The sequence below is a fragment of the Natrix helvetica genome (genome assembly GCF_964273705.1).
Source record: "Natrix helvetica genome assembly, chromosome: 2".
Lineage (NCBI taxonomy): Eukaryota > Metazoa > Chordata > Lepidosauria > Squamata > Natricidae > Natrix > Natrix helvetica.
The window spans coordinates 78308313-78334918 of record NC_138552.1 but is presented as its reverse complement, the minus strand read 5'-3'; the positions used below and the strand labels follow the sequence as shown (position 1 = coordinate 78334918).

The window sequence follows — 26606 nt, the reverse complement described above, 5'->3', positions numbered from 1 at the left end:
ATAGAAGTAGTATAGGTAATCCTATATTTAAAACTCTAAATAAACTATAGTTGAGCATGGAAATTACAGTTGTAAGTCGTATCAATCAAATAATAGAACATCACTGTCCAATGCCATTATAACAATCTATTTTTGTGTGTAATTGTTAACCAAATGCTATGGCCATAAAGCAAACACCATGCTCATTAAACAAATTGTACACTATGGAGCTTTTTTCTTTTGCCACAAACCAGAAATAAACACTGGTTTCGTGCAAAAATGTAGTAAATCATGGTCAGGTGGTTACAGGATGCTTCAAAAAGCAGTAAATGTGGTTTACTGTGCCCAAAATCACCAATCAACCAGTTGTAATAAGATTTATGTAGAATCAACTTCCACTCCAGGTGACTTAATATAATGTTCTTGACCATATGCTCCTAATTTTCAGTCACTTTTGTAGCCAATAGAATGTTGATATTACTACTTTAAGCTCTCTGCATATTGTTTTAACTTGGAATTAAATACAGTTGTATGTTTTTAGTACTGTACCAACATTATACTTTCAAGCAGATTTCATTTATCAAGAATGTAATGAGAGAGATTGATGGGAAGAAGGTTAGGCCTAGTGAAGAGATATGGGAAAGAATGGAAGAGGGGCTTCTCGTAAGGTTAAAGGAGAAATATGAAGTCCTTGTTTAGTAAGAAAAGGCCTGGATCATTTTAACGGAATGAACTTGTCCAGAGAGAAAATTGAGGTAAGGAGACATATCTGCCAATGAGGGCTCTCGGAAATCCTTTGTAGGCAGTAACAGATTGGAACTGCATCAAAATAAAACTTCTGGGACGAGTAAACATTATGAATGGTATAATACAGCATTAGGCTGAGGCTTACATTCCAAAGGAATTGGTGGTGAAGCTATATCACCAACCTTGGGATCTGATTCATTGTCTGCAGGAACAAATCATTCTCTGACAAGCTTTAAGCATACTCTGTTTAACAACACGTAATGCCACAAATGATATTTCAAGGGTTCCAACACTAGACATCTATTGATATAATGTATGTTAGACATCCATTTGTAGAGTGTGTGGTCAACGTATTTTTGAGGGAGGAGGTTTGAAGTACCAATAGAATTAATAAGTGAGAAGCTGAGATTTTAAGTTGATTGTATGAATCTCTGGCGTACAATTAAAGCAAATTACTTTGGTGTGCTCTACATGGGGTTAACCCTTGAAGAGTATTCAGAAGCTACAATTGGTACAGAATTCAGCAGCATGGACAGTTCTGACCATCCCTAGGATGACACATGTAACGTTGCTGTTCCAGAAGTTACATTGGTGGCCGGTTTGCTTCTGAGTCCAATTCAAGGTGTTAAGTTATCACTTTTAAAGCCCTTCATGACATGTGATCTGGTAATCTGAGGAGCTGGTTATCTGGCATTGATCTGTGCTACTTAAGCCAGCAGAGGGGCATGCTTGCAGACCCCATCAGACAAGAGTTATAGTTTGTGGGGATCTAGATGGAGAGTCTTCTATCCTGTGACCTTTACTCTTTGGAGCATCTTTCCACTTAAGGACTGACCCTACTCTTTTGGCCTTCTGGAGTAGCATTAATTATGCAAGTTCTATTTAGTAAGTAATTTAAATAATTACTTAGGAAGAAGTAGATACGTAATGATTTTTTGTAACAATTATAGAGCTCTTCTTTCTTCCTCTGGTTTCCTCTTCCTTTTGCCATATTTACCTCCATGTTCCATTCCTTTAATTTTCTTCTCTTTCTCATGTAGCTATTCTTTATTCTTACCTCATTTCCTCCTACCTCCTTCCCTCTTCTTCCTGCAGGGGCTATCTTGCATGGATTGATATCTGAGAGATAAAGGTTGGTATGTGGAAACAAAGGCCAAGTAATTTTATAAATATGGTTCTTTTCTTTATAGGCAATTATAAATATTAAAGTTGAATTAATCATTTTTTTTCTTATGGACCTATATACATATAAGTTACACACATACCCGCACATATGTATACAAATTTACATATAAACATACCCAAATATAGAAGTGTCCCCTACAGGCACATTTATCAGAATATTGGTTTTGCTAGACATATCAACTTTAGGTTTGGAAAATGTGAAGCTTGGCATTGTCCCCAATTTTTTTGTTATACTATATTCTTGCATACATGTCATTTTTATTGTTTGCTTCTTTGTTACATGTTACATTTGTCTACCGTTTATCCAGAAGCTCAAGATGACATATCTAACACCGCCTCCTCCATCTTACAGCAACGATCTTATGAGATAGGCAGACTGGACCAAAGTCACCTAGGAAGGTTCAATTCAATTCAATCCTTTATTGCCAAAGTACAACATGTGTACAATGAGATTAGCTGAGCCTTCCATAGGCTGAAGCGGGATTTTGACCTTAACTACTAGACATTTTTTGTTTTTAGAAAATTCCTCTTTTATTTAGCATAATCCTTTTTCTAAGTATATAGGTAGTCCTCAAAATACAATGATAATTAAAGCCAGAATTATGATTGTATGTTCTGCTGGTCATTAAACAGGTCCTCACATGACCAACCCAATTTTACTATTTTTGGGGGGTTGTCCCTAAATGAACACCATGGTTGTTAAGCAAACCCATTGACTGCAATAGGTGTTTTTTGCCAGAAACCAGAAGGAAATATTGGTTTCCAACAAACAAACTTTGTAAATCACAGTTACATGACCATGGGATGTCACAAATGGTTGGAAATGTCGGCCTGTGCCAAACACTCAAAATGTGACCATGTGACCATAGGAGGAAGGCTATCAGAACTTCAAATCCTGGCCATGAGTACCTTTTGGCAAATTTGTTATATATTTGAACAGTCACTAAGCGACCAGCCATAAGTTAAGGACTCCCTAAATATAGTATTTAGATATAAATCCACATACACTTTTTGTGCTGTTTCCTCTAAAAACACAGTCTAATACAGAAACAGGGTGAATCTTTATGTGAACTCATGCAAAACTGACATAATGTAGAAATAGATTCTTTTTCCTATTGTTATTCGAGCATAGGTAATGGCATGATAGAAGTCTCAGAAAAGGGAAAGGAAAGAATGAGATACTATCGCAAAGTGCAGGGACTGTAAGACAGAAGATCTCTAATCAATTCCAGAGACCCTGAGTCATGAAATTGGAACAGGATAGGAGAAAAGAAATCAAGTGAATAGGATCATCAGACCAATTTAACTCCTTTGAATTGCAAGTAGCATCCTTGGACAATACCGGTAAAATAGGGGTTCATTTTAGGTAGCTCATCTAAAACACTCCAATAATACCATTGAGTCCCTGGGGGTATTTTTACAGCAACTAATGGCATAAGCATCTAGTAAAAATAACAATTCCTATAATGAATTAAATAAAAAATAATAAGAACTGCAGTAGATAATACTAAACACAATAACTGGCATGAAATGTGTATCCTGCGGTTTCAGATGATGTCATAATCTGCTAGAGCAGATTTAATGGCATTTTCGCCTGGAAGCTAAACCATTATGTTGTGTTTAATTTCTCTAAGATGTAAATTACATGGTTCAGTGTTGTCTAGTATTGGCTACTGCCATTTTAGAGTCTTATGCTCGCAGCTGTCAGGAACATAATGTTTATGGGTGTTTTGTTTAGCTAGGAATCTTAATCATTAGCATACTTATCTTAAAATTATCCCACGCTGCTTTATTCTTCTGCAGAACTCTCAGTCACCCATTCAGATAATACTAATTTCACCTTTCAAGAAGTATATAAATATTAGAAAGGAGGTGCTTTAGAGTTCAAAGAACCAAGTCTAATTCTCTGAGTGGATCTGATCCCTCACAGCACATATCTGATGGCTAGACAGAGGTACTAAACAACAACAACAGAAATATCTGCCTGAATTTTATTTATTTCTGTTTATTTATTTATTTTATTTGTCAACAAGTGCAAGGAAACAAGTATGAAAACACAGCATAAATAAATGGATATAAATAAGCAAAACATATCCATAAGCACATAAAAAGAGTACATATAAATGGGACAGTAGGACAGGGACTGTAGGCACACTGGTACACTTATGCTCCCCCCTTATGGACCTCTTAAGAAACGTGTAAGGTCCACGGTAGACAGATGAAGGTAAAAGATATGGGGGTTAAAGGAACTAACAACAGGATCAGGTAGGATGCTCCACACATTTACTACTCTATTTCTGAAATCGTTTTTCCTGCAATCAAGATCAAAATGGATTACATTTAGTTTATATCTATTGATAGCCCTTGTGTTATTGCAGTTTAAGTAAAAGTAGTCATTAACAGGTAGGATGTTATGGCAGATTATCTTGTGCACTAAGGTCTGGTCAGAATGTAGATGGTGTGGTTCAAGGTTATCCAGGCCTAAAATTTCAAGCCTGGTGGGATACGAAATTTTATTACAAACAGAGGAGTTGAGTACTCTTCTTGTAAAATACCTCTGGACCAGTGGCAGGTTTCAAATTTTTTTAGAACCTCTTCTGTAGGTGTGGCCTGTTTTGTAGGAGTGGCTTGCCAGCCATGTGACTGGGTGGGAGTGGCTTGCCAGCCATGTTACCAGGTGGGAGTGGCTTGCCAGCCATGTGACTGGATGGGCATGGCCAACTTGTAAAATGTGGTGAAACTCACTTAACAATGCTCTTGCTTAGCAACTAAAATATTGGCTCAGAAACTCTGGCATTTGAAGCACACAAGTCTTAAAGCTGTCAAGTTACAAGACCCTTGCACCCCTAACCCTTTAAAAAAAACCAGGGGTGTTCAAACTTGACAGCTTTAAGACTTGTGGACTTCAACTCCCAGAATTCCTCCTCTCGCTCTTCGATGATGTGTGGATGGGCGGGGGATGGGGAGGGACCTGGAACCGGTTCTAAACAGCACTGTTGATTTGTGGAACCTCTTCTATAGAAGAGGTTAGAACTGGCAGGAACCCGCCCCTGCTCTGGACCCTCTCTAATGTTTTAATGTCCGAAATGCAGTGTGGGTTTCAGGCAGGTGAGCAGTATTCAAGTATAGGTCTAGCAAATGTTTTAAAACAAATAAACAAACATGAATTTACTATTGTTCTTTAAGAAAATGAGGCTAATGATGATTTTGTTTCCTTTTGATTTGATTTGCCTTTATCTTAGCTCAAGACCCTGATAGAACACTCTTAAGAAAGCACTCTTGCAATCACCACAGAAGGAGGCCAGAAAAAAACACTGGGTTGTCAAGGTTAATATTATTAGAGAGACAATTTGGTCTAGTGGTTAAGGCACTAGGATAGAATGCAGAAGACGGTGAATTCAAGTCCTACCTTAGGCCTGGAAACGGGCTAAGTAACTTTGGGCCTCCCGCACTCTCTTTCGTAGTAATCTACCTCACAGGGTTGTTTTTGTTGTTGGGGAAAATAGGAAGAAGGTTTGTTGGATATGTTTCTGCCCTGAGTTATTTATAACAATAATGTAAATAAATAATATTTTTTTTTAAAAAAATATTAATTCCAATGTAGAATATATAATATGAAAGCTGTAAGGATTTGGTACTTACAGGTATACATTTTGGCAGTTAGTAAAATCTCACATTTCCCAAGCCTTTGGGTAAAAACAAACAATATTTAAAAAAGCATTATTATCTCTAAATAGGTATCAACAATTTAATCTCTACATTGTGATTGTTTTGCAAATGGTTTTTAAGGTGATTTGAGAAGGTGGATGCTATTTACTAGAGTAATAAAATTTATGGATTCTTTTATTTCTCTCATTGCAGTGTTGCCTAGCTTTCAGAAATGGGCAAATTACATACAGTAATCAAAAATATATTCCATTATGCAAAACAGAAAATCTACATTAGATGAAGGAATTTCACCCTAAATTTCCTAAGACAATCCATTAGCTAAATTGCTGTAGTCATATTTTAGTGAACCTTTGGGATCAAATAAAGCTGCCTGTTCTCCACAATAGTTAACATCTGTTAAAAATATGAAATAGTCACAGTATCCTTCTATTATATATAATATAGTCCTTATTTATGTCATAGCACTATTTGGCAACAATTTTCTTCTCCTAAGAAACTCAGGAGGTTTTTCAGTAGTGCCTTTACCTTTTCCAAGCAGCTGGCCTGGCTCAACTTTGATTTAACCATATCGCTCCTGACGGGTTTTTAACTGGGCATTTTAATTATATTTAATTTCTAGGGGTTTTAAATACAGTATTTTAATTGTTTTTATCAATCGATCTCCTCCTTATGTATGTATGTATGTTTTAGTGTACCTTTGTTATATGTTTGTTTTGTTTACATATTTATTTCGAATGTTTCGTTGTACGCCGCCCCGAGTCCTTCGGGAGAGGGTGCGGCTAAGAAATAAATATATTATTATTATTATTATTATTATTATTATTATTATTATTATTATTATTATTATTATTATTATTATTGTTATTATTATTATTGTTGTTATTATTATTATTATTAAATGAAAGTAGGCTCTTATTTATTTATTTATTATAGACTTTTTTTAAAAAAAATCCCAGAATCTATTCTGCAGATCTCACAAAGTAGTTAGGAATCAGCATTTTGTACATGCAAGGACAATTTGAAATATAACAGTTCAGGTTTATGATAAAATGATATGACAGTAACTGTCTGTCAGGAGGAAGGGGCCGGTAAACTTAAATTAGCAGTGGAGAATTGGCAAATAGGAAATTGCTGGTTTGCCTGAGGGAGAGAGAAGATCTTAGTTTACTTTTCATAGCCTATTTCTTTTTCTTGCATATGCATACAGTTTCCAAATTGTGGAAATAATAATTCAACCCTTCCTAGAAGTGAGGAAATCTCACCTTGGGTATTTCTGTCTAATTCAATCATCATTCTTTGAGAAGGTTTCAAATAAATCGAAGTTCAGTGGAATAAAGCATGAACAGGAAACTCTCCTGTGAGGAATTTTTCATAGCTTTAATGAAATTGCCATGTTGCTTTTCTTCATGTTGCTCTGAAAGTCTTGTTCAGCACATTTGGAGAAGCTTCTTCCAACTTTCTAGTAAGTTATTCAAAGAGCCAGAGAAGAATATGTTGATTCTCAATCATCAAGGTGGAAATAAGTCCAGTTGCCATGACTCAATTTTCAGATAACTCTACTTCAATGACTATCTGTCTATCCAATTTGCTCAACCTGAGGAAACTGCTTGGATGAGCAGTGAAATGTCTCAAATTAACAAAAAATAAGTCTAGTTACCATAACTCAATTTTAAGACAACAGAGAAGAAGTTCAGATAAAGTCCAAGCATCTTGTTGAAAAGAATGGTGTCAACCCCTTGATTGATGGGGAGAATTGTGTTTTCTCTGTGGCAAGAAGCACCTCAAAAAGACAAACCATGATTACTTCACACAAACTTAGAAAAAAACTATGACTTGTAATGTATGGCCCCAGAATGTATGTTAACTATTGTTAAATTGTAGGAATTTCAACAATTGAAAATCAAGGGGGGAAAATACCTTTAACAATAGTAGCAGTTCAGCAAGGGAACCTATTAAAAAGCATTTGTTTTCCAAACACAAATCTCATAGAGTTCACTTGATTTTATGACCTTTTTTGCAGTGGTTGTTAATCAAATCACTATGAATATTAAACAAATTTGCAATTTGACCACAGGGTGTTGCTAATGACTGCAAATGTAGGCTAGTTGCCAAGCTTCCAAAAGGTGTTCCTGTAACCACAGGGTGACAGCTATCAAAACTTCAGAACTGGGTGGATAATGAGTTACTCTTACCTCTTACCATTAACCAATTAGTTGTAGGACAAGCTGTATTCAGAAGCAGCTCTAACAGATGCCGCCCTGATTAACCGGTGTATAAGAAATGGCAGAATAATCTGATTTGCAAGAGTCCATTATTTTAGCCTATTTCAGTAACACTCTGGTCTTCCCATTGTGGTTATCCCACAGTCTGTGCTGCAGCTGCTAAAAAAGCCAATGCAATCCTAGGCTGCATCAACAGCTGAATAGATTATGTGAATGTTACTACTATTTTATCATGCCTTGGTAAGACCACACTTGTAATACTGCATCCAGTTTTGGTCATCCAATATAAAAAAAAAAGATGTTGAGACTCTAGAAAGAGTGCAAAGAAGAGCAACAAAGATGATTAGGGGACTGGAGGCTAAAACATATTAAGATTGGTTGCAGGAATTGGCTATGCCAAGTTAAATGAAAAGAAGGACAAGGAGTGATATGATAGCAGTGTTCCAATATCTAAGAAGCTGCCACAAAGAAGGGGAGAGCAACCTATCCTCCAAGCATGACAAAGTGCAATGGATGGAAACTAATCAGGAAGAAAAGCAACCTAGAATTAAGGAGAAATTTCCTGGCAATGAGAACAATTAAGCAGTGGAAGGATTTGCCTTCAGAAGTTCTGGGTGCCCCATCAGTGGAGGCTTTAAGAAGAGATTGGACATTCATTTGTCCAGAATGGTAGATCATGTCCTGCCACAGCTGGGAGGAGGGGCAGAGGGTTGGACTAGTAGACTTACAAAGTCTTTTTTGACTCTGTTATTCTGTTTTCTGCTCTGTTTTCTACCTAAGGGGATTAGTTGTCTTTTTCTTAAGCCTTACGGTGAATAGGTCTGTTTTCTGATACAGAGAAAGTCAGCAGTTATAAGTTGTTGATGCAATGGTTGCTTGAATCTTTCATCATTCTGCAAATTGAGTTTTATAGCAGGCTTTTTCAGAAGGCACTTTGAATAAAGTGAGACAGGGGTAGTGGAAGCTGCACTTAGAAGCCAAATTGGCCAACTAAAAATGAATAATGTCCCAGTCTAGACACGGCCCATCCATTTTAAAGAGCTTAAATCTGAAAATGTTGATCTTTTCACAGAAATACACTTGTTCTCTTTAACACTATCTCACGCTGTGTCACATAGAACTCTTTGGTGGCCCTTTGACATAATCCAGGATGGCTCATTATATTCTTACTGCAAATTCTACCTTGTTGTCACTTTGTAAACATGGCCCTAATCTGAAAACAAACAATGTCCATTTTAAATACTCAGTAAATTATGTGGCTTGATAGCTGTTTTGTGTACAAAATAAGTTGCTTCAATCCCACTTACATTGTTAAAAGGTATCAAAAGGGTACTTTATTCCAAATAAAAACTGTGTAAGGTATACGTGTTAGTATAAACTGGATATATGTACCAGTATGTATGCTGCAGAAAAGGCAAACATTTTTGTTATTAATTGACTGCAGATTTGCTCACAGAAATGCCCTTGAGTACATTTGAATCCTGACTTCATTATCTACCTAATTTAATTATTGTTAACAAGCTTGTTTTATTTCCTAAAATATGCTACTTTATTGCAGAATTTCAATATGTATATTTTGGGAAAGAAGTTTCTGCCGTAGTAGAATAGACAGAACTAACATGAAGACATGTATAGCAAATTCATGGAAGTGTTATGTGTGGAAGGTATATTTTACAAACATGGATCAATCATTGAAACAAAAAAATATTGATGAAATATCCCAAAGTACTTTTTCAAAAAGCAACTGGACTTGAAGATGTTTTCCTTCTCATCCAAGAAGCTTCTTCGGTTCAATTCAAAAGATATTGGTGAAATATCTTTTAAAAACTAAAAGCTTTTTGCACTGTGATGGGTTGGAATGGGGACAACTCGCCACAGGCAGCCCACCACAGCCAACTTGCCATGGTCCATTTTTCCACGGCCAACTCAACAATTCAATAATTCAATTTCATTATTTAAAATAATTTTAAATTATTTTAATTTTTGTCACTCACATTTTATTGTGTCCCTCCTTTGGCATCCTTTCTTTAATGATTCTATTAAACTATTTTTTTTTCGATATTAGTTTAACTCTTGTCCTGTGGCGAGTTGTATCGTGGCGAATTGGCTATGGCGAGTTGTCTACTGCCAGTTGGCTGTGGTGGGTTGGGCATGCTGAGTGGGCCAAATTGACCACAGCAACCTGTCATAGACCTATATTGTGTCTCTATCTAGAAATGCTGTATTAAACTATGTGCAAAGGGAAAAAATCCATTTTGAACTGAAAATATTTGCCTCTACTACTGATTTTATGTTTGCTTAATGAAACCAACCTGGTGTATCTCAACCAAATGAATCAGAGAAGAATCTTCATTTATTTATTAAATTTATTTGCCACTCATCTCGCCACTTTTCTATTAGAATAAAGTATCATTTCTCTAGGACTCTAGCATGCAGAGCCATTGATTGCTTTCTATCAGTACGAAGATGCAATTTGCTTTTTCATCCACTTGCTTAATTGTGGCATTTCTGTTTTCCCCTCCTTTCTTTTAACAGATGTTTTGCTTTATGCTTCTCAGCCTTGAAGCTGGGCAATGATTGTTTGTAGGCATAGCTGGCATCTCTACTCTGAGAAATTGTGACTGCTAATGACTTCCACATGTGTGGAATCTACAGCCCTTCGCACAATGTTTTTATAATTAAGCTAGCTGGGCTATTCAAATCTACTATTTTACAGAGGATTAAAAGATTTCCACCAGCTTTACAGAAATAAAAACAAAAAAATAAACATAACTAACAAATTTACACAAGAGGAGGAAGTAATATATAAATATGATCACCATTTTGAACATGTTTCCTGGTTTTTGTTTTGTTTTTCTTGATATTATTATTAAGGACTATATTAACACAGATAAAGAAAAGAATAATTCCTTTCGGTTTGTGGATTGTGAAGGAAGACTGTTTAATGGCTATTAGTTCTACTCCATCAAACACAGACTGGTCCTATAAGACAAAAAAGAACCACAAATATTTAGCTAAAGAAGCAATTGTTGCATGAAATGTCTGGCTTTAACCTAGCCTTGTGACTTTGATACATGCTGTTGTGGGAAATGCATTAAAATAACATAGTTCAATATATAGAATTCTGACCCAGCAAAATGGGTGGGAATGAAAATCTTTAACTTAAAAATGTGTTTATTCTTCCCATTGCTTGTTGCTATGGGACACTTTCTTCTAGCCTCACTAATGCTTGAGTAGAGATGGTTCTGTGATAGGTGAATTGGAAATTCTCCCTGTTCCTCTGTTGATAACAGTGCATTGAAAAGGTATAGGACTTTATTTGAACATGTCCTTTGCACGTACCATCATGTTCCACATAAGATTCTACTGCAGTAATGGACAGTAATGCAACTCCTGCACAACCTCTATGCACTTTTTTATATCCTCATGGCTTTTTTAAATTATATGACTTTCTGTTATTTTTAGGAAGGATACATACTAAAATTATGGGTACATGGTGCTCTCTGAGCTTGGTGGTTTTCCTGAAGACATTTCATTACCAAACTTGGTAACATCATCAGTGCTAGCGGAGAGCAATGGTACTAGCTGAGATCAGCAAGGATCCAGTGGTGGGTTCCAGATTCCGTTCCAACTGGTACGGTTGGAATGGCCCCGGCGTCACCCACATGCAGGCGAGCGGTGCGCACATGCAGTGTAGCTTCAAATGAGGCTTCCGCAAGCCTCCGCGATGCTCCAGCTGCTTAGTGGAGCATCATGCAGGCACTGTATGCACCATGCACCTGTGAGGAAGTGCCAACAGCTTTAAAACATGATAAGGAGCGTGGGCGGGTGGGCCCTCCAGAGCACCATACCGGAACGGTACCTGGTGCTGCCAGCAGGCACCGGTACATTCGTACCGGGGCGTACCGGTCGTATCCCACCACTATATTGGGGTCTTGCTAACCTTTATAGGTTGTCCTTGGCCATCAGCAGAGCTTCCCTTGCCGAGCTCTCTTGTCATCTGCCCAATGAGCTGTTCGCTTCTACAGCAGGACTTTTTCCAAAATATCAGCTGGGAAATACAAGCATATAATTTTGCTTTACATTTTGTCATGAAACGGCTAGAATAGATAACCATATGCCTATAAATAGCCGGATGCTTCACAGTGAGTATTTCTGGAAAGAAGAGCACAGAATTGCCAAGACATATCCTAATTTACAGTTGCAAATTAGGCTACTGGGGCTCTAAATGTTTGCGGTACAATCAAAGACATTAAATAAGAAAAGGAAACAGATGGATGTTTTCCAAGAAACAAAAGGCTATATAGCTTTGAATACACTATCAGTGAAGCAGGGCCATTTAATGGAAGTTTAACCTGGACCCCAGACAAGAGAGGAGTGCCAAATAGCAGGTGTCTTTCCTATTCGCCATACCTTCTCCCTTTGCTGTACCCACCACATCGGTCCACTGTTGGCTGGCACCACCCATCAGTCACACCTGTTTTATTCTTGCCCGACCTAGCAACTGTGACAGTTCTTTTTTCTTTCTTTGCACACTCTGCATGTACAAAAGAGAGAACAGGCAGTTCTGGATGAGTGATGGCAGCTACAGCTACAAAAGTAAGAAAGGCAAGGTGAAAGCTCACCTCACTGGCAGCCACCGATGAAGAATGAAGATGACATCATTCAATGGCTGCCTAGTAGACTGTGTCTCCTCCCACGTACAGTACAGCCTGGGTCATATGGATGCCAAAAGGTTGACCAATGTTCAGCCATGTCCTTACTACTGACCTAGTTATCTGCAGGATCGCATCCTACCACACATGTCCCTACGACCAATCCGCTCTCACAGGGAGGGACTCCTCCTGGTGCCGTCCACCAGGCAATGCCAGCGGGCGACACCTAGGAGTAGGTCCTTCTCTGTGATGGGCCCAACCCTCTGGAATGACCTCCCCCCCGACATCAGAACCACCACTGACCTCCGTTCCTTCCGTCAAAAACTAAAGACTCACCTGTTTCAATTAGGTGGCCGGGCACACTCTTAGTCTTATCCTCCCGGGGATATATTTTAATTGGGTTTGGGTATTTTAATTGGGATGTTTTAGGGCTTTTATACTATATTTATTTCTTTGTACAGTCTCACCTCCTCCACTCAAATGCTCAAGTATTTAATTGTTTATATATTATTTATATTGTTATTTATGTATTTTATCTGTGTTTCATTGACTGTACACCGCCCCGAGTCCCTTTTTGGGAGAGGGGGCGGTTTATAAATCCAAAGAAATAAATAAATAATAAATAAATACTGTTCCACCCAGATTAGGTCCTTCCTGCCTCCCTGCCTATTAGTAGCAAGAGCTGCTGGGAAGCATGTTCTGTAGTGCCATTCTCCTGCCCTCATCTTGCCAGGGCAGGGGAAGGTTTGCTTGCTAATGAAACTAGCTACTCATCCCTTTGACTCCATGGTATGCCTGAAGGAGGAAAGTCGCTCTTAAATAACAGCACAGGCCAGGTGATCCAGTTGACCCTGACAGATTCCTGAGTAGGACGAACATTACTGAAAGTTCACTAGATCAAGAAAATGAGATGGCGGATAAATAGAGCTGGAACAGGGCTGTCAAACTCACAGCCTGCAGGCCAGATGCATCAAATGCTGGCCACCCCCACCCTAGATTTAGTGAAGGGGAGGAAAGACGCAGTAGATCACATGACAACGACGTGACATTGTAAGTTTGACACCCTTCAGCTGGAATACTTTTGCCGATAATCAAAAATGTGTAGATGTCTCATAGTTGATATTTCCCTGTTTAAGGTACCGGTATGTGTTGTTGCATATAAATATCTCTCTCATCGCCAAGTCACAAACCTACCAGGAGATCTTATCAAGAAACATTAACAGGATGGTTTCTAATATAATTTATTTTTAATGTTATGGTGAGATGGGCAGTCTTGGTTAGAGGATGCAACCATCCTTTCAGCTGTTAAAAGCTTTGCAGGAACATATGGTATCACCGAAGAGAGGAGGGCCAAAATAATTTGTTTTAACCCCGAGTGGGTTACAACTAAGAAAAGTACCATCCCATTGAAGACCATCTATGGTCCTACCTACTTTGGCAATTTTCCAGCAAAAATCACATCATCAAAAATTATGTAGGTGACTTCTGGCAAACACTATCTAAGTTGCTTTGGGGGACAAAGAGGAAGTGTTGTGGGATTCAGGCAGCACACACAGTGGTGTATTAACCATTAAGCAGACTAAGCACATGCTTAGGGCACCACAAAGAAAGAAAAAAAGCCAGTGAAGATTTGTACAGTATGTACAAAGGAGGGGGGCACCAAGATTTGTCATTGCTTAGGGCACCAGTGAGACTCAATCCGCCACTGAGCACACAAGCTATGAGTTTCTCACTTCTATATTATATGGTTTAATGGCTATTGGAGGGAATACCAAAATATAGAAGCCAGCAATTTTCTGAAAATTTTGTGCTGATCTAAGTTTTCAGGAAGGAAGGGAGAGAGGGAGGGAGAGAGAGAGGAAGGAAGGAAGATCTAATTTATCCCAGAGCTCCTAGAATTAAAATATCCAGTTCATACGTAACACGATTTCATGTATTTTAATTCAAAGAAATAAACATGGATGATCAAATGCATTTTTTTTTACCATGATGTGCCCATATATACTTAGAAGTAAACTCTCATATATTCCATCTCTTACCATAGTCTTATTTTGTTAATCAGTTTTTGAAGAATATAGATACTCATTGAACTTCAGCATAGCCTGGTTTTTAAAAGCTAGCTCCTGTATCATTATCATAATGTTTGTATAAAAGATGCAAATAAGGAAGAGGGAGAGGGGAAAAAGCAAAATCAGGAGGAAACATTAAAAATGACTTTCATTTGCATGTGGCTCCTATTTCTGAAAAGCTGAAGACTGCTGAACGACCGTAATCATATTTCTAGCTATTATATCTGTCAGCCCATATTCAGAGTCATTTAGATCAATTTTAACTGAAATGAATTTTGCAGCTAAGCTCAATTCAGTGCTTTACAAGTATATTAGAGCTAGCTGGCTTTGCACTATTTGTCAGCACACACTTAGTACATACAAGTGCTCATTGCTAACTACAGGTAATGCATTGCATAAACATCAAAGGTTTGCCAGAATCAAAGCAAGTGAAGTTGAATTTTGTGACATTTAACTCCAAAACACACATGCCACTTACCTTCTTTTAGGTTGCACAATTGTAACTGGGCGATGTGTGTGTGAGATTGAAGCAGCACCTCCTTGCCCAATCACTATAGTTATATTATACGTCATTGGATCGGGAGACTGATTTCTGTAAGGTATTGGGATATTATTCGTCCTAGGATATAAAAATATAAAATCTTAGAAATTAAACTTATGCAATTAGGCATTGTCTGTGGAATTGTGCTTCAGCTGGATTGCAAAAAGAAAAAAAATGTCTGGATTTGATTGACTGATTGACTAGAACCTAATAATATACTGAAGTAATTAATATGGATTCACAGTGACAGAGTCAATGTGCATTTTTGGTAATACAGGTGCAAAGCATTCTAAATTCGTGTCTATCAGCATGTGACTAAACCAGCCAAGAACTTTATAATCAAGTGAAGCTTTCTCTCATTAGGTGGCATATTATTCCTGGGCAGTGAACTGGAGGCATGCTGTTATTTATTATTAGACAGTGATTTATAAAGCATAAGTCACTGAAATGTAGTAGTCTTCTTTTAAAGTGCAATAATCTGGTATTATTACCTCAAACTTCATATGTAGTTTATTTCTGCTCATTCTCTATCTTCTTTTAAGAATCTTCAAACATCTGCATTTTAGATTACTAGCTCCAGGCAATTTCACTACTTTTCTTTTTGCTAATGAGTAAACAAGTTGTATCAATAATGTCTCTGGAGATTCAGAGAAGCTTTACCTGAAAGTGCAGTTACTCAGCTGTTCGATTAAATTGATAGGTAGTAGGACTAGCTCCTCTTATTAGTTATTGGTTAGCCAACTTGAGTGAGGCGATATATTATTAGTTAAAAAATACCAGGTGATACACATATCGTTAATAAAGTGAGCCATTAATACATTGAATTAATGTGGAATGATTAACAGGGAAGATTACCATAATAATAATAACCCTGATAGGCACTTCAAATGTAGTGAAGTTTAAAGCAGATAGGACATTAAACTTAATGTCCAGTTAATACTATCTGACATAATTTGATCCCATAGATAAGGGCTGTAAAACTCGCAGGCCCTCGGGCAGGATGTGTCATGTGCTGGCCACATCCACGGCCGGTTTAACGAAAGGGGGAAAAGTCACGATATGTTACGTGAAAACACCGTGACGATGTGAGTTTGACACCCCTACCATAAATCTTTTGAATGTCTAAGCTCTGTACTTCATGGGATCGATTAGGGTCACATGGTTCTACATTTGACACAGATTAACCTCCACATTTTACCAGGAATATCTGAATTAAGCCAAGCTATCTTGAAAACCATAGTCCAGCATCTCATAAATGCAATTACTTGAAAGTATATTTAGTTTGAAAGAACCTATTTTTTAGTAGACACATATACAGTGATGGGATTCAAATTATTTCACTACCGGTTCTATGGGCATGGCTTGGTGGGCGTGGCTTGGTGGACGTGGCAAGGGAAGGATACAGTAAAATCTCCATTCCCACCCCACTCCAGGAAAAGGTTACTGCAAAATCCCCATTTCCTCCCAATCAGCTGGGACTCAGGAGGAAGAGAATAGATGGGGTTGTGGCCAGTCAGAGATGGTATTTACTGGTTCTCCGAACTACTCAAAATTTCCCCTTCTGGTTCTCCAGAACTGGTCAGAACCTGCTGAATACTACCGCTGCACATATAGGAAGGAATACGCTGTTAATCTCAAAAATGTGATTCAGTGTTACTGTGTAGCAACATTCTTAAGCAAATATATTGTTTTTTGAACCAAGTTAGGTTGTGATTTTAAACAGAAATTGTGAGACTCGAATGAATGGTTCCCGTTTTAACACATGCCAGGTTTTATATCATCTTCTAAAGGGGGGGGGGAAGTAGAGCCCAGATGTGAACCATATCTAGCAACAATAAACGAAATATGGAGTGAACACATAGCACTCTAATGTGATTGGTGCATTATCTCCTGTTGGGAAATAGCCTAGCAAGACTGCCAAAAGCTTACTTAAATAATTCCACAGGGAATGTGCCAACAACCTATGAAGGCTGTTATCCAGTCTGTTTATACAAGGCACACATGCTACTAATAAAGCTTGAATGCTCACTGCAACCCCCAAAAGCTATGAAATGGAGCCAGCTTTGGTTCAGTTATGTATATCGAATGTATAGCAATGCAGAATTAGTGTTAATTGATAATTTAAAATAATAGAAAAGAGTTTTTCTCAGAAAATGCTGAACTGAGAGGTTCTAGAACTGTTAACAGTCACTCATAGTCAAGAGGCCATTCTTGGATCTGGCTGAACAAGGATAATTTATATAGGTAGGCCTCAATTTATGACCACAAGCCTAACATTTCCATTGCGAAGCAACGGAGTTGTTAAGTGACGTTTGTCCCATTTTACGATCTTTCCTGACACAGTTGTTAAGTGAATCACTGCAGTTAATTTAGTAACATGGTTGTTAAGTGAATCTGGATTCCCCATTGACTTTGCTTGTCGGAAAGTTGCAAAAGGTGATCACATGAGCCTAGGACACTGCTACCGTCATAAATGTGAGTTAGTTACCAAGTGTCTGTGACCATGGGGTTTGCTGCAATGGTCGTAAGTGTGAAAAAAGTCACTTTTTTTCAGTGCCGCTGTAATGTCGGTCACTAACTGAATGGTTGTAAGTCAAGGACTATCTGTAGTGGAATGCATATTTTGCACTTATGAAACCTTGACTTTTTATCTTATCTTGTAAGAACAGACTTAGGAAAGGCTTATGAATGAGAAAATTTATGGTTTCAGGATTTAACATTTGATAATTAGAATTGGACTATTTTTACAATAAAATCTACTTTTCTTTATCTTATAAGTGTTATATAATATAAGTTTATATTATATAAACTTATTTATCTAATAATATAAGTGTTAACCAGATTCAGTAAAGTAATTATAAAACTCTTGCTCTTTTCTATATTGTTTTTGGGATTAAATTTGGGATTAAAATTCAAATGGTGTGCCTTTTGAAATTACATTTCTATTTTATTTATGTTAGTTTGTTTCTTCAATGGGTCTTCGCTATTCAATCTTCAATGGGAATTAGCAAATATTTTTTTAAAAATTCAGACTGAAATATTAAATTGCACCAATATCCCATTTAGTGACTATATATTTTTTTCCAGAACATGCCACATCTACAGGGAACTAGTTCAGCCAAAGAATTGTGCATGATGTGACTTTCAAACACTCCAAACAGGATTTGTGCTTGATGACTTTACATCCTAATATATTTTTCTTTCATTTTAAACATTTTTCAGCATGTGAAATTGGAATGCACTTAAATATAAATAATAATAATAATAATAAAATTTATTTCTTAGCCGCACCCTCTCCCGAAGGACTCGGGGCGGCGTACAAGAAAACACATAAAATATAAAATAGACAACACACACACAATAAACAAATACATGTACATGGACATGGAGAAGGGAGGCAGATGAATAGAGACAATTAAAACACAGTAAAATCTAAAAACCCCAGAATTAAAATTAAAAAACCCGTCAGGAGCAGAGTAAACGAACTATGGTTGAGCCAGGCCAGCTATTTGGAATAGGTGGGTCTTGAGCTTTATCCGAAAGGCGCGGAGGTCAGAGGTAGTCCTAATATCCGGGGGAAGGTCATTCCACAGGGCTGGGCCCGCTACAGAGAAGGCTCTGCTCCTAGACACCGCCCCCCGACATTGTCTGGCGGACGGCACCTGGAGGAGTCCCTCTCTGTGCGAGCGGATTGGTCGCAGGAATGTATGGGGCAGGATACGATCCCGCAGGTATCTAGGTCCTGAGCCATGGAGCGCTTTAAAGATCATTATCAAGACCTTGAAACGCATCCGGTAGACCACAGGAAGCCAGTGCAGCTCACGCAGGAAAGGTGTCACATGGGAGTACCTTGTACTCCCCATAATTACCCGCGCGGCCGCGTTCTGGACCAACTGTAGTCTCCGAGTGCATTTCAAGGGAAGCCCCATGTAGAGAGCATTGCAGTAGTCCAGGCGAGACGTCACCAGCGCATGAGTGACTGTGCGCAAGGCATCCCGGTCCAATAGGGGGCGCAATTGGCGCACCAGGTGAACCTGGTGGAACGACCCCTTGCCATGGCCGTCACATGGTCATCCATGGACAGCCGGGCATCCAGGAGGACGCCCAAATTGCGCGCCCGCTCCACCGGGGCAAGTTGTACGCCCCCTATGGCCAGAGATGGAATTAACTGGTTGAACCGGGGGGCCGGAAGCCACAGCCACTCTGTCTTGGAAGGGTTGAGCCTGAGTCGGTTGTCATCCATCCAGACCCGTACGGCTTCCACACACCGGGACATCACTTTGACGGCTTCGTTGGGGTGGTTCGGGGTGGAAATGTACAGCTGAGTATCATCAGCGTACAGATGATATCCCACCCCAAAACCACGGATGATCTCACCCAGCGGCTTCATATATGTGTTGAACAGGAGCGGCGAGAGGACCGACCCCTGTGGCACCCCACAAATAAGGGGGCTTAGAGTCGACCTCTGCTCCCCTGTCAACACACGTTGCATCCGGCCGGAAAGGTAGGAGCTGAACCACCGTAAAACGGTGCCCCCGACCCCCAACCCCCCCAGTCGGTGCAACAGGATACCATGGTCGATGGTATCAAAAGCCGCCGAGAGATCTAATAGGACCAGGATAGAGGAACAGCCCCTATCTCTGGCCCTCCAGAGATCATCCACCAACGCGACCAAGGCCGTCTCCGTGCTGTGTCCGGGGCGAAAGCCGGACTGGCGCGGGTCTAGATAATCATTTTCCTCCAGATGTCGTGGAAACTGATAAGCCACCACACTCTCTACAACCTTCGCCAAAAAGGGAAGGTTGGAGACAGGACGATAATTGGCCAGCTCCATAGGGTCCAGGGAAGGCTTCTTGAGCAAGGGTCTCACCACCGCCTCTTTCAAGGCAGCTGGAAGAGACCCCTCGCCCAGCGAAGCATTCACTAGGCCCTGGAGCCAGTCGCATGTAACCTCCCAGGATGCCAGTACAAGCCAGGAGGGACACGGGTCCAGCAAACATGTGGTAGGTCGCAGTCATCCACGCACTCTGTCCAAATCCTCGATGGCAACCAAATCAAACTCCTCCCAGGTTGGTTTCTCAAGGCTCGCCACGGACGTCTCCACTGGGCCACTGAAAGGGACCCAATCCTTCCGGATTTGAGCGATTTTATCCTGCAGGTATTTCCCAAATTCCTCTGCCCTACCCTGTAAAGGGGCCTCCCGCGGCCTCTGAAACAGAAGGGAGCGGGACACCCGAAACAGGGCGGCAGGGCGGTTCTCCGTCGATGTAATGAGAGCGGCACAATATTGACATTTGGCCGCTCTCAATGCCACAAGGTACGTCCTTAAATGGGCTCGTACCTGTGTTCGGTCAAATTCGGAACGGGAGGATCTCCAACGACTCTCTAGGCATCTCTTGCGGCGCTTCATCACCCTTAGCTCCTCGGTGAACCAAGGGGCCAGGGTGGATCGTTGCCACCGGAGAGGCCGCAAAGGCGCCACCCGGTTCAAGGCCCCGGTAGTCGCGTTGTTCCACGCGACCACCAGGTCCTCTACCCGAGAGCGGGTCAGGGCTACAGGAGGTAGCCCAAGCTCCATCTGGAACCTATCTGGTTCCATCAGGCGCCTGGGGCAGAACCATCTAGTATTTTCCGGTTCCGCCTCCCCGCAGCGGGGGGTAGCACCAGGGAAGTCAAGTCGGAGGAGTGAGTGGTCTGACCATGACAGAGGAGTGATGGTTAAGTCTCCTCCTCCCAGATCACTCAGCCACTGGCCAGAGACAAAAACAAGGTCCAGGGTGTGACCTCCCTCGTGTGTCGGGCCCTGAATCAATTGAGTCAGGTCCATGGCTGTCATGGAAGCCATGAACTCCCGAACCCCCTCAGATGCTTCTCCCACCGATGGCAGGTTAAAATCCCCCATCACTAAAAGTTTGGGGGTCTCAACCGCCACTGATGCGACCAGCTCGAGGAGTTCGGGCAGGGCCGCTGATGTATAGCGAGGAGCCAGGTATACTATCAGCAGGCCCAACTGTCTCCCAGGGCCCCATTTCACAACAAGGGATTCACATCCGGACGTCTGTGGCACAGTGGACTCCCTCGGCTCTAAGTCCTCCCGAATAATCACTGCTACCCCACCGCCCCTTCCCTGGGCCCGGGGCTGGTGAAATGCTCGATAACCTGGCGGGCACATTTCCACGAGGGGTAAACCTCCCTCGTGGCCCAGCCAGGTCTCCGTTATTCCCGCGAGGTCCGGCTCCCCCTCCAAAATTAGATCGTGAATGAGGGGGGCCTTATTAACGACGGACCTCGCATTGCATAACAACAGCCTCAGGCCCTGGGCCTGGAGCTCCTGACCACCTAGTACGCGGGGGTTGGTACAAACGACCGGGTGTAACCAGCACCCACGGTCTCCCAACCGACTGCGAGTTTTTGATCTGTCCTCGTATCTGCCCCTCCCTACGACCGTTGGAATCAAGAGGCCCTGCACCGGAACGACATCCTCCCCCTCCTCCTCCCTTCCGCTTCCGCTAAAATAGAGTTTATATTGTTTGTCTAGTCCTTAGCAAGTTTGTCTAGTCCTTAGTCTGGCAGGCAGGCAGGCAGACAGACAGACAGACAGACAGACAGATAGATGATAGATGGATGGATGGATGGATGGATGGATGGATGGATGGATGGATGGATAGATAGATAGATAGATAGATAGATAGATAGATAGATAGATAGATAGACATATAGAAATAGATCTACAGTAGATATAGATATAGATATATATAAGCATATATCTGTGTGTGTGTGTGGGTGTCTTGTAAACATTTTCTGACATGGGTTAATATTTCACCACTTTCTAAAACTTTTAATGCTACATATTATAGTGTATGTATTTTTTCAGCTTGACTTTGTGGAGTGTCTCCATAGCAGCTAACACAGAATACAGAATTTAAAGAAAAAAAGCCTCAAAGAATTCACAAGCTTTTACTTTCGTTTCACATTCAGTATTAATATTTTAATATTATTTTTTCTATTCTTTTGAACGAATGTTCAGATGCACCAGATGTGTGCTAAATATGCAAATTGCTGGATAATTTATTTCTGTAGAAACCAGATAGAAGTCTTTTCAGAGACTCTCTGTTTGTTCTGGGTTTATTTTTTTTTATTTTTTTACCTGAACAAGATATCCACTTATGTGAAGAATGGGTAAACAATACTGCCACTTTTCCTTTAAATATGGAGAAAAGAACATCTTTTTCATTGGTTTGGTAATGCCATATCCATAAACATGTATTTTTATAAGGACTAGATTACTTGTCACCTTTGACTTAAACGTTGTTAATGTAGAATTACTTTGATGTTACTGTATCATTTAAACTGTGTCTAATATCAATTTTCACTGCATTTCCACATATATTGCAGACATTTTCTTATTTTAGTATCATGCTAATACCTAAAATGTTCAGGGTTCAAAACTACGCAGGATTATGTCTTATATGGTTTCACACTTTCTTTTTTTTAAAAAAGGCTTATTTTAAATGCAAATTTGTGGGCCTACCTGGGATAGAAGATAGATGCTTTATCAAAATCATTGTTCTTATTTCACCTTTACATTTGACTACTGTTATACTGCCATCCCTTGAAGTACCGTTTTGAGAGGGTCTTTAGACCTGTGGACCAGTGGTGGTTCCTACCATTTCGGCCCAGTTTGGCCGAACCAGTAGTGGTTAGGCGGCCTGGGTCTCTGGAACCAGCAGCGACCCATGCCTGCCATGACCCTGAATCAGTTCTCCCGGCAGTGCTGTAGATGCCACCATCTTGTTTTTTGCTTCTGCGCATGGGCTGAGCAATTTTTATTGCAACGCGCATGAGTGCACAGCACACATCAAGAGTGCAAAGCGTGCACATGTGGGCAGCGCAGCCATGAGCGAACTGGCAGTAGCGACAGCCAGAACCCACCCCTGCTGTGGGCGTGGCCACCTATAGTATGTGTTAGATCAGTGTCCCTCCTATTTGATCAAGGGCAGTAGGGAGGAAGTATGTGGATGGGTCCATAGGGTGATAAATGCCAGCTCTGAAAGAGGCAGAGGTGCACCTCCTGTTGAAGAGGATATTTTTGGATCCAACTGATCTGGGCAATCTTCATCCAATCTCCAACATTTCTACTTCAGAGAAGGTTGTTGAGAAAGTGGCAGGCCTCCAGTTTCATTGAGCCCTAGAAAAAAATAGATTATCTGGACCTTTTCCAGATATGAGTCAAACCTAGGTAAAGTATGAAGACAGCTTTGCTTATGCTTGCCAGATGGCGCATCCATCCTGGTTCTTGGTGAACCAGATGATTTGGTGACATATCACACTAAGCCATGATTTGTTTAACCATGATTTAATGAAATCACAATTAGTTGTTTTCACTGTATGCTAAATATCCATGAACACATGACAGAATTCACACACTACAGGTAGTCCTCAACTCATGAACACAATTGAGCCCAACATTTCCTTTTGCTAAGCAAGACAGTTGTTAAGTGAGTCTCCCCCCATTTTAAGACCTTTCTTGGCACAGTTGTTAAGTGAATCACAGCAGTTGTTAAATTACTAAAACAGTTGTTGAGTGAACCTACCCCATTGGCTTTGCTTGTCTGAAGGTCACAAAAGGAGACCAAATGACCCCAGGACACTGCAACGAGCATAAATATGAGTCAGTTGCCAAGATTTCAAATTTTGATGATGTGACAATGGAGATGTTGCAAAGGTCATAAGTCATTTTTTTTCAATGCCATTGTAGCTTTGAAAGGTCACTAAATGAACTGTTGTAAGTTAAGGACTGCCTGCATTCTAACATATATTGTAGCTTCTTTTCCCATTGCATCTGTATTCGGTGAGCAGACTGTTTAATAGGAGGGGTCTTATGAGGGGTCTCTGTATGTCAAGCCCAGAAGACCAGTCATCAGTGCACCCAAAGACTACCTGCTGATTATGGATGAGAATATTTAATTTCAAACCCATACGATATTTAGAAAGTTGGATACAATGAAATACTCATATATAAAAATGACAGGCAAACTTAATATAGGGAAACAAACAGTAGATGCTTCTTTCCTGTTAATGAGAAGCTGTTATCTGGATTAGCAAGTATTTGCCATATTTCTAATTAGCTTTTTATTGTATTAACATAGCAATGTTAATATGATACATTAATTTTAGTCATGCAGAAATAAAGCCAAATTTAAGTGACTTTTAAAAGAACAAAAATAAAGAACCAAAGAATGAGTAATTTACAGAATTACTCAGCCCAACTCTGTACCATAGAGAGAGAACACAAAACCCCGACTTTTTAAACCCACTGTTGTAGTTAAATAATGCACATTTCATTTTCATTCAGCTATGTTTTGCGGTAAAGACTGAATGTTTGTATTCTGAGTCTAGTCTCATAAAACATTACAGGAAAATAAATGTTAGGGAGTGGATGCTGCATTGTTCTACAGTAGCCAGAAAGGCTGTCTGGGATTCTTTGTCTCAATGATGACAGTAGTGTTTTGCCTGTAGAGATTCTCAGTTATCCAGGTCATGGTTGTCCAAAGGTGCTTTACAGGAGGCAACTGGACTTTCTTGTTTTTTTCTTTCAAAGACATTTTGCTTCTCATCCAAGAAGCTTCTTCAGCTCTGACTGGATGGTGGGGAACTTTCATTCCCCACTTTCCTGTCAGAGCTGAAGAAGCTTCTTGGATGAGAAGCGAAATATCCTGAAAAAAAAAACACATTTGGGGCAGTAGAGTTTGTCCTTTGCATTGTTCTGCTGCCTCCAGAATAGCAATAGCACTTAGACTTATATATAGCACCCCAGTGCTTTACAGCACTCTTTGGGCAGCTTACAAAGTCATCATATTCACCCCAACAATGTGGGTTCTCATTTTACCAAACTTGGAAGGATGGAAGGCTTGAGTCATTCTTTAGCCCTATCAAGATCAAACTCCTGGCTATGGATAGAGTTTGCCTTCAATACTGTATTCTAATCCCTACGCCACCAGGACTCCTCAGAAATCTCTTCTGGGGCTCCTATAGATCAATAAAACAGAAGTTTTGAGGATCTAGAACCATGATGATGAACCTATGACAGAACATGTAGAACGTGAAAAGTGAAGATCATAATGTCCTACACAGATCCATCTTCAGGGCGCCTGTCTTCCTTTTGAGTTTGATTCAGGAGAAAAACTTCCATATCAAATGTTAAGCAAGAAAACAAGTAATTTAAAGTCCCTTTTCACTTCTGGTCAAATCACTCACAGTCATCGCATATAGGTTTTTTTTTTTTTTAGTATAAAAAGCATTTCTTGCATTGCCCTTGAAGGGAACAAAATAGGACTTTTCTAAAATACTCTGCATGAAATATTTTACATGAAATACATTTGGACACAGGACTTGGGGTTTTCTCTTCTTTTCCTCCAGGGTATTTTTTGTTAGTGTGTATGTTTTTTCCTTATTTTGTTTGTGAACATATGAACACTATCTTGAGTATCTGGAAATAACAAAATCTACTTTTTTTAAAACTTCCCTTGTAATTCATGAATATCCATGTAACTACAATATAATTTACATTTCTTGAGTATCAACCGTTTAATCCTTTGGAAGATGTTGATATTTAATAAAATATACCTAATTTAATGTGGACATTAATTATCCAAGTAGGAAGGATAAATGAATTTGTCCAAATCCTCTGAATTTAATTTCTTCTTGGTAACTATATTTCACATTCTTTGATCTGTCTTGTTAAATAATAGTTAGAAGCCAGATAGTTCTTTTTCATCTTCTTCTAGACATTTTTTTCAGTGAATTTTTGATTTCTCGGTTTCACAAACATTCTTTCAGAGTACTCAACAAAAAATAAACCTATAAGATTTGAATTGCCATTGATTACATTATAATCTAATAGTGAGCAACGGTATTTTGATATTTTGTATTGGAAGCATTTTTCAGTTTAAGGATATTAGTTCCAATGCTCTTTATATGGAAATATTGTGATGTTTTTAATCTTAAATGTATCATGTTGATTTATTTAAAGCAATAGTACTTTCACCAAATTGAAAGATTTGGTCTGTAATGGCTCCTAGTCTGAAACATTCTTACTCATTTTGGTCTACAAATTATTTCCATTAAATATATTCCTTAAAACAATTTAATAGTGGTTTTTTTTCTAAGCCAAATTACTATTGAATTAATTGTTCTTGAACTTGTGTATGTGTGTATGTATATTCGGGTGTAGGTATGCTGGTCTTGTTGTATTCGGGGCTTTTCCTGTGTAAGATTGAGATTGTCTTGGCAATGTTTCAGCGAGGTCTCACTCGCCATCTTCAGGCTGGGTTTTTGGGCTTAAAGTGTGATCGGAGCTGCCAAATCTTGGTGTGTGTGTGTGGAATGATTGGTTGTGTGGTTGTATCATGATTGGTAGATTGGTGCTGATTGGTGCTGGCTGTGTGTCTATTGTTGTTTCGTGTTGTAATGGCCTGGGTGGTGGGTGGGGCTCGTTTGTTGACTAGGGCTGGTTTCCAGATGTCTGGTAGGCAGGAAG

The 26606-nt window shown here is 39.7% G+C and overlaps 1 protein-coding gene and 1 long non-coding RNA gene across 5 annotated transcripts in view; one reads left to right on the top strand and one right to left on the bottom strand.

Annotated features, from left to right (window-relative positions):
* PTPRD (protein tyrosine phosphatase receptor type D) overlaps nt 1-26606 on the top strand; it is a 1361199-nt gene that overhangs the window by 708513 nt on the left and 626080 nt on the right. The window lies entirely within an intron of this gene.
* LOC309385503 lies at nt 1739-7279 on the bottom strand. Its single transcript, XR_014174238.1, has 3 exons — nt 6843-7279; nt 5554-5597; nt 1739-1845 (listed from the first exon to the last, which is right to left on the bottom strand). It is a non-coding gene; the product is annotated as an uncharacterized lncRNA (long non-coding RNA).